The following is a 13,984-nucleotide window of genomic DNA, read 5'->3' as shown; positions in this document are numbered from 1 at the left end:
GCTCATGTTGTGCTTCCTCCTATGAGTCATCGGATTCGGAAACCTAGTTTACTATCTAGTCGTGGTGTGCGTTATTCGTGTTCTCTTAATCTCGTGTTTTATTTTTGCTTCGAGTCTCCTTGTTGTGAGTTAGTCGTTGGGTTTTGTCTCGTGTCTTTGTTTCTAGCTTCTGGCTAGTTCCAATCGTGTAACTTTTTATTTATTAATACAATTTTCTTGTCTTTCAAAAAAAAAAAAAAAAAAAAAACGTAACATTAAAGGATTTTTATTTACTTTTGTTTGATATACTTACACCATCAAGATTTATCTATTTATCGCTAAAATTGCTTAAGGAAATTATACAATATAATATAATAATGCATGTTTAGTGATATATAAATAATTTTAATTTTAATGATATATCAACGGTCCATCACAATTTTGCGGAGTCAGCAACTCTTAAAACATGTTAGGAAGATTCCATCTCTCTCTCTCTATTTTTTTTTTTTTTTTCGCTTAACCGTCGCTGGTTGCTGGCAGTGGCGGATCCAGGATTATTTTCCGTTGGGGGCGAAATGTTTTGTTAAAATTTTGATTAAAAAAAGTGTTATAAAACACCAATTCAAAAAATTTCGTTAAAAATTTTGGATATTTGTTTTAATAAATTTAGTTGCCAACAATCCACTTTTTACTTTCGTTCTCATATTAGTAGACCATTTTAGTTAATAAATAGTCTTTTTATGGTATAGATAAGTTTTTCCAATTGAAATAATGAATGTTAGTAAAAAGAAACAAAATTAGAATACAGTGCGGATAATAATTTTTTTTCTTCATGAAAACATAAGTTTGGGGACTAAATATGTCAATATCGCTATTATAAGAGCCATTTTAAATAAGACACCGTAAAGTTTCTGAATATTCTGCTTTTCACTTTACCAATTTGCTACTCATCTTCTCCAAGCTTAGGTCACTCATTCTCCATTAAAACACAGTTGCAGAGTTTATTTTTTCTTACCTTTATTACTTATTTGTTACGAATACAAAAGACATTTACGTACTTGGACCAAGTACAATTTAAGGACTGGGGGCAATATTGTTTCTAAACCGAGAACCCAACCCAAAATGTCTAGAAAAATACCTTAAAGCTTGTTTAATCATTGGGGGCATCTGACCCCGCTTGACCCTTCTTAGATCCGCCCCTGGTTGCTGGTTACCTTTTATATTCCTGGTTACAGCCAATCATATCAAGAAGATCTTTATTTAGTTGTCCTTTGCAAAGTAAGCAAAAAACGATTGTTCTTATCAATCAAGGTGCTATATTAAAGTATAAGATAATTATGAACTCTTGTAGCTTGCATGTGTACGAGAGTATATGGTTTGGAATAAAACCATGTGTGTTGATATACCAAAGCTAGCTACAAAGTAATTTTGTTATTCAATTGAACAACAGAGAAGTTTTGGACCATTCGTGATGGTAATTTAAATTGTTATGGTGTTGTGGGTGCTGGGGGTGACGTGATATTATTGTGGGATAAAGTGAACGCTGTGATAAGTGTAATGTTGTGAAGTGTTGTGGGTGATATGGTAAAATATGATTGGTAGTTGAATGAATAAAGATATAAAAAAATAAAAATAAAAATTTAAACTAATCAAATACTCTCATCATCGTTCTTTGCTTGGTGGTTTGCCCCTCAATTTCTCACGACTGCATTGACAACGGCCCACAATGCAATGTGGTGACCGTTGTCTATCTTCCACGTCAACAACAAGAATTTCAGTGTCTACCGTAACGTATAGTCTTACAAGGCAAGTTTATTTAAAAAGGTGGCGATATTAGAGTTTTCGTTTTTAAAACCTTTGGAAGTACAATCGAAAACTGAAAAATGATGGAATTCAAAAAAGAACTTGCGGACATAGTCTAATGGTTCTCCCCATGTACTTTGTGTCATGAGATAGTGAGAGATCATGGGTTCGATTCCTAGGGATGACATGATTTTCTTTAAACCAATTGAACATCAATAATGGTGGTATATATTGAACCTATAGGGAGGTTTTACCGGATTCGTTCACGGACCTCTACCCGGACCACTGCCCGAATGGATGTCTTCCCGGGTACCTTCGAGCGGGTTCGGGTTCCGCCCGAACGTGTGTGTTACGTGCAAATGATGAAGGTCGTTGAAATAAATGATCCACTGATGCCAAAAAATCAACGTTGAAAAAAGAATTAAGTTAAAAAAAAAACCTAAACTGAAAACCCATATTGAATTCAATTTAAGTCTTACTAAACCGAATGAAACGCAAAATCATAATGTAATCAAAATAATCATTACATTTCGATTTTGAATTTGACTCTTAGTTTTGAAATCCGTTTGAAGTCTATATAAATTAGGGGTGAGCATGGGGCGGTTTGGGGCGGGTGAGAATGAAAATCACAACCATAACCAACATTGCGGTTAATCAATAATTTTAACCGTTGGATTTGGTTAATAACGGTTTGGTTAATTCGGTTAAATTGGTTAACCAATGGTATTAAAATGATTAATTTGGTTAACCATACGAGAAAAAAAATCATGTGTTTGTGCCTAATATATAAAAACGAACATTTCAATATATGATTATTATATATTATTTTAGTGTTCAATAGAATCTAATTAAGATAATTATAGGTGCTTTTCAAAAGAATTATCGGATAAGTCAAAAGCCTAACACACATACAATACTACTGTGTTATTCTATTTAAGGATAACATATTGTTACACCAAACTCAACCAATATAGACGGATCAAAAGAAAAATAATAAAAATAGTTGTAATAATATATTTACCTCTGACACGTAATACCTAAGATATTTCGAAATCCGTAGCTGCTATAATAAAGTGAAACCCGATAGTGAATTACAATTTTTCTCTTTACTCAATCGTCCGTATATATTCAGGGTTGTACTCCAAGAAGGCATAGCGTTTTTGTCTAATTCGATAATGTTGTGTTGTATTTATTCATAGTGAATTGAAAAGAATTTTACGACATATTGGGGACTACAATTGATTGTAGTTATCTTTTTTAAATTTAAAAATTTGATATTACACATAAGTCTATGAGCTTTATTATTTTGACAAACTCACCATCTTCTTAAAGAAAAAATCGTATGTAGAGTACTAAACGATGTGGTTGCGGTTAAAATGGTGCGGGTACCTTTCATTTCCATAACCAACCCACAAAGTGCGGTTAATTCAAAAATGTTAATCATACCCACAGTTATACATTGGGTGCAGTTAATTCGGTTCGATTTTATCGGTTAATATGGATGCGTTTCGGTTAATGCGGTGTTTTGCTCACCCCTAATATAAATTTATTATTTGAATTTGGTTTGAATTTGAGTGTCGGCATAACAAAATTAAAATAGATCCTAAAATCGAATTCAGATTTAAAAGTTGAACCGGAAATCGAATTAATATTCAACATAGCGTGCGTATGATTACCTCTTAACTGAATGGTTCAACGCCAATGTTAAGCTATTTAGCATTTAACGCAATTGTTTTTGAAATTTGAATAGCATAATATGTTGAATAATATGTTGAGTGGTTCAACATACAGTGTTGAATCATTCAAAGTTGAAATATTTTCTTAACTATTATACACCTAAATTATATATAATATTTTCTTTAAATTATATCAATAACATATATTAAACAACTATATTGTTTTTTATTCATTCAAAAGGTTTATAAGTTAGACACCGTACCTCTTTTTTTAACACATCAGTATTTATATTATAAACATTACACAATTATCAATGTAGCATAATGTTTACAAACAACGGATGCCACTTGCAAAAACAACTACATTGCAATATTTTATGAAAACGACATCAGAGTTGAATATGTCAAACATAACACGCACATCTCCCATCATCTCCAAAAAAATCTAGCATGCAAAAGATAAAGGGTTAGCAAGAAACTAAGTAAATAGAACGATCTATCAACTTTAACATACAATATAGTTACACTAGCATGACACATTCCAAGTAACTAACACAAAAACAACCACAAGTGTTATCCACAAGAGACTCGGCGACCTGGTCGGGCCTGTAACCACTAGTTGATCGGACTAAAGTTTACCAAAAGTTCATGTTGAATCACAAGTATAAGCTTTTCACACGCAACAAATGCATCATTTAGACTTTTATTACACAACAACAAATGAACTCAACCTAAATAATCACTCAATTTTTTGCCCCTTCGTTCACACAAAATATTTGAGTCGTTCGACTAGGCAATTTGTTGTGATTATAAGAGGATCGCCTGGACGTTGGTAGACACAAATTTGAGAAAAATAACTCTATTACTCACAAGAATCGATTACAAGAGTATTACAAAGCTCAAATAAAAAGAAACTCTCAAACTCACACACACTAACTAGATTGTGATTACTCTTTTCTGAACGAATCACAAATGAGGCTTACACCCTATTTATAAGAAAAGTTTGATGAGGTGGAATGGTGTGAATGCTAGATTGTGTGAACGTAAAATGGTGGCTAGCCGTAATCGTTTCCAATTTTACTACTTCCTTATGAGGAGGTGGAATGGTGTGAACAGAGAACAAAAAATCTAGCCGTCTTCGTTTTTAATTTTGCTACTTCCGCATGAGATAAAATTCTTGACTACTTTGAACATCTAGAAAGAACTAGATTACGGCTGAAAATTATCAATTATCCCCCTCCAGCAGTATACAGGGAAAACACATCCCGGTTATGTCTCTGCATAACTCTAGCTTCTCTCGACTCACCACCTTTGTCAACATATCCGCATGATTCTCCTTTGTATGGATCTTCACTAGTCCCAACAGTTATCGATCAATTACCTCGTGTATCCAATGATAACGAATATCAATATGTTTTGTACGTTAATGGTAAATGGAGTTCCTGCTCAAATCTAGAGCACTCTGACTGTCACAATGTACCTTGTACTCCTTTTGCTTGATTCCAAATTCTTGGAGATAACGCTTTAACCACAACATTTCTTTTCCAGCTTCTGCGGCAGCAATATATTCTGCTTCGGTTGTGGATAATGCAACGCACTTCTGTAGTCTTGACTTCCATGAAACAGCTCCTCCTGCAAAAGTGTAAATGAATCCTGAAGTAGATTTCCTACTATCCGGATCTCCACCCATATCAGCATCCGTATAGCCTTCCAAGATTGGATCAGCTCTCCCGTAATAAAGACATATCTTCGTTGTACCTTTAAGATATCTGAGAATCCATTTTAGCGCATTCCAATGCTCTTTCCCAGGGTTAGAGAGAAAACGACTCACTGTTCTCACTGCGTGAGTAATATCGGGCCTCGTACACACCATCTTATACATCAAACTTCCAACAGCCGAAGAATATGGTACTCACGATAACTCCCCAATCTCTTCCTTAGATGAGGGACATGAACTCTTACTTAACTTGAAATGATTGGCTAATGGAATGCTAACAGGTTTGGCATTGTTCATATTGAACCGTGAAAGTACTCGTTCAATATACTTCTCCTGAGATAGCCATAACCTTCCATTCTTCCTGTCTCGAGCTATCTGCATTTATTGTGCCTGTCCTAAGTCTTTCATGTCAAAAGACTTAGAGAGTTCATTTTTCAGCTGATTGATCTTCGTTGCGTCTTTCCCTACGATCATAATATCATCTACATATAGTAGAAGAGCAACGAAATTTCCATCAGAAAACTTCTGGATGCAGACACATTCATCTGCTATAGTTTTCTTGTACTCTTGACACACCATGCACGAGTCAAACTTCTTGTACCACTGCCTAGGTGCCTGCTTTGAACCGTACAAACTTTTCTTCAGCTTGCATATGAGGTTATCTCCTGAAACCTCAAAACCTTCAGGCTGCTCCATGTAAATTTTTTCTTGTAAATCTCCATGAAGAAAAGCTGTCTTTACATCCATCTGTTCAAGCTCCAAGTTCATACTTGCGACCAATCCAAGTATGACTCTAATTGAAGTCATCTTGACTACTGGTGAAAATATCTCGTCAAAATCAATCCCTTTCTTCTGCTGGAATCATTTGACTACAAGTCGTGCTTTGTATTTCACCACATTTCCACTGCCATCCTTTTTCAGCTTGAAAACCCATTTGTTTTTCAGTGCTTTCTTCCCGCGTGAAAGTTCTACAATCTCATAAGTTTGACTTTTCTGCAGAGAATCCATCTCATCTTGCATTGCGAGCAACCATTTTTCTTTATCCTTATCAGTTACTGCTTCATGAAAACTCTCTGGTTCTCTATCTTCAGTAAGTAAAAGGTATTCGGATTCTGGATATCTACACGATGAAATCCGGCTTCGTTCAGATCTACGAATTTCTGGAACATTGTGAAGAGATAAACCATCATCTTGGCCTTGCGATGGTTCTGGAACGTCTGACAGACGGGGTTGTGGCTCCCCCTACTCAGCACCGTCATTTTCCTCATCATCTTCTACTTCTGGTATTTCTTCTTGCACTGAAAATTCATTTCTCATGAATGATTCCGTTGTTGCCTCAAGCACCTGAGCAGCAACATTTGTCTTCTGAGATATTGCGGGTTTTTCAATATCTTCTATTGTCTAGCCTTCATGGAACACCACGTCCATACTTCTGATCACCTTTTTCTCCTTTGGATCACATAATCTGTATCCAAATTCTTTATCTCCATAGCCTATGAATATACATGGAGTAGTCTTTACATCCAGCTTCTGTCTAAGCTCCTTGGATACATGTGCGTACGCCAAACATCCAAATACTCTTAAGTGAGAGTATGATGTATTCTTGACAGGCCAAAGTTTCTCTGGAACTTCAAAATTCAGTGGTACTGATAGAGATCGGTTGATCAAGTAACATGCGGCTCTGACTGCTTCTCTTCAGAATGGCTTTGAAAGCTTAGCCATACTGAGCATGCTCCGAACACGTTCCATGATTGTTCGGTTCATTCTTTCTACTATAACATTGTGTTGAGAGGTACGTGGAACTGTCTTCTCATATCGGATGCCATATGATCTGCAATAGGCATCGAACTGCCTGGAAGAGTATTCACCGCCGTTGTCGGATCGAAGACACTTTAACTTCTTTCCTGTTTCATGTTCTACCATGACATGGAACTGTTTGAAGTAATCGAAAACCTGGTCCTTCGTCTGCAAGAAATATACCTACACCTTTCGAGAAGCATCATCGATAAACGTTAGAAAGCATCGGTTTCCGCCAATTGATTCAACCTCCAAGGGACCGCAAACATCAGAGTGCACTAGACTGAGTAACTCTGATATTCTCGTTGAAGAGGAAATTAATTGAGACTCTATGCTTCTTACCAAACAGACAATGGTTGCAAGAATCTAGCTCAACATCATTGTCTACATTGATAAGCTCCTTCTTTATTAGGGTAGACAACCCTTTTTCACTCATGTGACCGAGTCTCTGGTGCCATAAATTTTGTGAAGCCTCATTTTCTGCAACATTAAGACTGTTTGTGCAGATCTTCACATGAGTTTTGTATAGTGTTCCACAAATGCGTCCTCGAGTGACTATCATAGCTCCTCTTAACAATTTTCATGTGCCTTTACTGAAATGACTATCATAGCCCTGTTTGTCTAGAGCTACTCCAGAAAGTAGATTCAGCCGAAGATCTGCCACATGGCGGACATCCTTCAGAGTGATTGTACTCCCGGAACTTGTCTTTATCTTGACATCACCAATTCCGAAAATCTTAGCGGAACTGGAATTTCCCATCTTCACAGCTCCAAAGTCACCAGCTTTGTATGTTGTGAAGTATTCCTTGTATGGAGTCACGTGGTAGGAAGCTGCAGTATCTACCACCCATTCTGTGACAACCCGAAAATTTTTGACCAAATTTAAACTTTATCTTTAAATGATTTAACGTTTCTGACACGATAAGCAAAGTCTATGAAGTTGAATCTCAAAATTTTAGAACTGTTTCATTACATTTGACTGCTCTCGACGATTCATGAATAATTATATGTATGTATATATATATATATATATATATATATATATATATATATATATATATATATATATATGTACAAGTAAAAACGACTTTCCTACAGTAAAACACTATTTGCTACAGTAAACATTATTTGCTACAGTGAATCGTATTTTGCTACAGTGCTACAGTGAAAACGACTTGCTACAGTGATTGCTACAGTACACACTATTTGCTACAGTAACACACTATTTGCTACAGTAACACACTATTTGCTACAGTAAACACTATTTGCTGCAGTGCCATTATTTGATGTCGACGGACTAGCAAACAAAAACGGATAAGGCGGCCATGCGATCGCATGGCAAAAACACTGAAAACTCATGCGATCGCATGAGGTACTGTAGCAGGCTACATACTATAAAAGCTCGGTTCATTCCTCCGAATTATTATTTTTTATATTATTATTATTATTATTATTATTATTATTATTATTATTATTATTATTATTATTATTATTATTATTATTATTATTATTATTATTATTATTATTATTAAGATTAATATTATTATTATTAATCTTATTATAATATTATTATTAGTAGTATATATACCTAAAATAATACGACGAGGTTATGAGCGTGTCATCTTCAAAATGGGTTTCTGAGCGGGATAGAGCTAAGGAAATTATGGGTTATTGCCAAGGAGGTTATGGGTAATGTTCAGGGGTATATTTGTGAATCAACTCTAGTATTTATCATCTCCGTTACGTTTACGTACTTTTCTACAATATTGAATCTCAATATTTATACGTAAGCACTCATATTTTATCTTTTATATATTAATTGTGTATCCATGTCTAGTGCTCGAGTATATATATATTTATATATGCTTGTATGCTAAATTTCGTCGTTAAACAGTTATAATGAATCACGAATTAAATACATATATTACTGGTAAAAAGTATATGATATACATGTTTTTGGAAAGCTGGGGAAAAATCAATAACTTTTCATTTAGATATCGAATAATTTCGATGAACGGATTAAAAGATATGATCAACTGAATTATGATTGACGTTAATTGAAATTGCTTTTGAATCTACAATTAAGATTTAAACAACTCGTTTACGAGATTGATAATTTGGATTTTTGAATATTACCAACCGAGTAAATGAATCCTTATATAAGGTACGTCTTGTTTTGTTAAACAACTGTCAAAATTGACTTTTTGAAACGACATTGGATAACTTTTGTATGTCGATCTCGAGCATTAGGATTGTGATACACTATGACCTGACCTAGCTTGATAGACGTTTATTGACCAACATATTTTCTCTTGGTTGACATCTACGATTATTTGGTAATCCGAGTTTCGATCACATTTAGGTGAACGACTTTATATGCTGCTAAGGTGAGTTTCATTTGCTCCCTTTTTAATTGCTTTTGCAATCTATATTTTTGGGCTGAGAATACATGCACTTTATTTTAAACGTAATGGATACAAGTACATACTAAATTCTACACCGAGTTTGAACCAAAAATCCCTTAGCTTTGGTAACTAGTAACTGCCAGTTATAAGAACTGGTGGGCGCGAGTAGTTGTATATGGATCCATAGGGCTTGATATCCCCGTCCGAGCTAGAGCACTAGCCTTTTAACGGATGTATGCTATTTGAGAAGCGTACACGTTGGTTTGCGTGTATTATTAAGATGATTATACAAAGGGTGCAAATTATATATACGTTAAAGTTTAGTTACCAGGGTGCTCAATTTCGTAGAATATTTTGATAAACGTTTCTGGATGAAACAACTGAAATCTTGTGATCCACCTTTATATACAGATTATACGAAACATTAAAACTATGAACTCACCAACCTTTGTGTTGACACTTGTTAGCATGTTTATTCTCAGGTTCCCTAGAAGTCTTCCGCTGTTTGATTATATGTTACACAAGCTATGTGCATGGAGTCTTACATGGCATATTTTTTCAAGGAAACGTTGCATTCACCAAATCATCACCATGTATCTTATTTTGACTGCATTGTCAACGGAAGTACTATTGTAAACTATTATTTATGGTGATTGTCTATATATAGAAATCATCAGATGTCAAAAACCTTTGATTTAAATATTCATTTATGGTGTGCCTTTTCAAAAGAATGCAATGTTTACAAAACGTATCATATAGAGGTCAAATACCTCGCAATGAAATCGATGAATGACGTGTTCGTCCATATGGATTTGGAGCGATCATCACAGTTGGTATCAGAGCGTTGGTCCTAGCGAACCAGGTCTTGCATGAGTGTGTCTAACTGATAGTTGTAAGGATGCATTAGTAAGTCTGGACTTCGACCGTGTCTGCATGTTAAAAGTTTTGCTTATCATTTCTTGTCGGAAATTACATGTTTATCATTCTTAAGTCTAGACACGTTTTCCTGCATTTATTGCATAAATAGTATATAGACAAAAATTCATATCTTAGCGTATCTGTTACTGTAAACTTTTCCTGACATCTTCCGAAAATTCCTCCGCGATTTATGGAATTTTGGCATTATATATACATATGTAAATTATGTATTGAAGAGTACCAATCTAAATTCTATAATCTATTTCATATCAAAAATCATCTCTATAATTATACAAGATGGATCCCGTATCTAGTTCAAATTCCTTAAACTCCGACAGCTATTCTGATATGGATATTCACCTGAATTCCGAAGACAGTGTAACCGGAATGGATCAACCAATCAGCCATCATCTATTCTGGATGAATTGGGGATGGGTTCGTAGCCTGCTTAATTATTAGAGACAAGAAGAAGGAGATCCCTTCCATCCATCACATTGCCCTCTTGGCGAAGAACCTGAAGCACTTACAGGCGAACCTGTTCGTAATACCATTTTCTCTCTCATCTCCAGAATATCTCGTCATGATCATATACACTCTCAAATTCTGGATCTTATTCATCCGCTAGTCCGAACAGCCAATCATCCCGGTGTAGTAGAAGAAGTCAACGAGCTTCGCGCTCGGGTAGTGGCTTTGGAGAATACGGTGCAAAGGTTACAAGCACCAGCAGCATCACCGGCAGCAACAGTACCACCGACAACAACACCAATAGTACCATTACCACCACCAACAACATCCGCATCGCAAACCTCAACTTCACAATCTATTCCACGAGCATCAATGTCATACGCACCGTAATTACCAAGAAATACCAGCAACAATAACCGATGAAGTATTAACTCATTTCCCCTGAAGAAATTTTATATATATTTAATATATATAAATTTTGAAATCAAAATAAATATTTTCGTACTAAGCTATTACGTGTGAATATTAACTGGTAGGTACTACTCGGTTAGTTCATATTACTAATATGCAATGATGTACATCCTTCCTTAACAACTTAACCATTGTTAACTACAATCTCTGTTTCAACCTAATGAATTCCATTTCATAATAAACCAAGTGTATTATTCAATTACATAATTGATTTTACATTTTTATTTTCGATGTACTCGAAACTTTTCAGAAAACATCATCTGTGCCTTGTAAGGTTCACAAAAATTCCACGAGCACCAACATCCTTCACTGAGGAATATCAATAAGAATAAATAATGAAGTGTTAATTTCATTAGTGAAATACTCCGCAAAGACTATGTAATCTTTAATGTTTTAGAGATTAATCATTTTTAAGTCAAGTCAAAAATCAAATGAGCTTAATATGATATTAACTCATTAAATCCGTATTACATCTGAAGAAATATACATACATATATTTTCATAAAGACTGTAATAAAAGTTCTTTTGTACAAAATATTACTTGTGAAATCTTTAACGGGTAGGTAATTCTCGGGAAATATATAAGTTCACAATTAATATGTTATATTGTACATTCTTCAATTTTGATTCAAAAATCATTAACTATACTCACTATCTTCACAATGATACACAATCATTTCATACAAATTCAATCACATATTCTGATATCGACGTATCAGAATCCAAGCCATAACTCTAAACTGGTGACATCATTCTTAGATCTCTACATCTTTCAAAGGTATACTTTAACTTTAAAACTGTGAAAGATCCTTTATCATTGTTATTACCGAAAATAATCTTGCAATCCCTGTTCAAAGTATCCAGTTTTACCACACTTCCAACCAGTCAACTTCAACTTTTCAGATTAGCCTTATTATAACCTTGATATATACGTTTTTTTTACTGGGGAACCTTTCATATTCCACCACATTAGCAGTAAATTTACCAACAACTTCATTGATCTTTGACCTTCCGAAAAATCCTTATACTCATTGAAACCGTATCATGTACTCATCCACATCTTGTAACGGCAATTGACATACCAACTATCGGGAATTAGCAATCAGTATTTTGAAATCTTGTAGCACGTCTACGCCAACAGTTATATGTGTACATATAACGTCTACCTCCTGGACTTACATACTTTGAATGTGAAGTTTCCGAAAAACACCCCAAACTACGAAACTAGTTCTCCGAATTTTGGAAAAATGTTGATGAAGCAGCAAAAACTGTAAACGACCTTAACAGTCAAAAGTTTGATGATAAAGAATAGTATGGTGGTAAAGCTAAGAAAAAGAGAAGGTTTGGAACTGAAAAACGGATTGAGCAGACCATGAAGGAGGCTGTGGACAAATCACAAAGACAAAATCTACCTTCAAAGAATCCAAATGATTCAGTATCTGCTGAAACCATTAGTAAGAACCTTACTTCTTATTCTAAACCTTCACGGACAGATTTTCCGCATCATCCTCTGATATTAGAAATTCTAAGATATCATCGTATCTTCCATTATAAATATTCTCCATATTTCTGAAGATATTTTCATAACTATTCTTATCTGAAATCATTTATCTCTTCACGCTATCTTTTTTACATCATAAAAGAAACTATTTTAGTTTCTAAAATCTGAAAAATTCGAAAAATGGATGTTTTGAAGTAATGTTGGGAACTGAAGCATGAATTAGTATAATATAATGACACTTGATCAACGTGATTATATTACAGTAAGTCATGCTGAGTTTCTAATGGAACGTGATAAAGGTTCACAGATCCCACCCTCATCATGAACCATGTTACATAACTCTTTCATTCTATATAATCTCTAAATATAACAAAAAAATATATTTCTTGATGATTCGGTCTTTTTTGAGGTATTCTGGTAATTTGACAAGTCAGATTGTACTATTGCCATTTCTTTCTTAGAACATTATTTATGTTCATCTGAAACTTCATACCTACGAATTCTGTACCATTATCCGTTTGACTTAAGGTCGGGAAGAGAAAACGAAAGCATGAAGCTCCGAAATATAATGGAGAATATAAAGCCCGATAACAACCCCGAAATTACAAACCGTGTATATCAATGCGTATAGCAATATAAAGATACAGGAGAATGAAAAACACTATAACCCCAAGGTAATAGTAGAAGAAAATAACTTCCTCTGGTGGCAGATGAAAAAGAAGAATGAAGGATACGATAGCCAGGAAAATATCAAGAATCAGAACTGGATTAAGCATTTTCACAATCTATTGGGATGTATGAAATAAGAAAGAAGATTATAGGAGTGGTGAAAATAAATGAAATGGAAGAGGTCAATTTATAGCGAAATATCAAACATAGCAATCGACGCAGATTACGCATTTAGTCAAAGAAAATCCTAATTTCCGCAAATTCCGAAGAATCAAATTTTATTTAAATTATGAAGATTTTCTATTCCTTAAATTTCGGAAATCAATCGTAACTACGTCAAAAGTTAAGACGAATATCTATTCTTTCATTTCACTCTTTTACGATAACTTCTCTCATACGCTTCGAGAAATCGGATTGTTTTATCCATATAATTCAACGGTGATAAAATTCTATTTATCAACTCATATCTGTCATGAAAACATTTTTATTGTCAGCCATGATGACCTCACTCAAATTTCGGGACGAAATTTCTTTAACGGGTAGGTACTGTGACAACCCGGAAATTTTTGACCAAATTTAAACT

Source organism: Rutidosis leptorrhynchoides, chromosome 5 (genome assembly GCF_046630445.1).
Source record: "Rutidosis leptorrhynchoides isolate AG116_Rl617_1_P2 chromosome 5, CSIRO_AGI_Rlap_v1, whole genome shotgun sequence".
In the NCBI taxonomy this organism is placed as follows: Eukaryota; Viridiplantae; Streptophyta; class Magnoliopsida; order Asterales; family Asteraceae; genus Rutidosis; species Rutidosis leptorrhynchoides.
The sequence above is the reverse complement of the archived record's forward strand: the minus strand, read 5'-3'. Positions refer to the sequence as shown.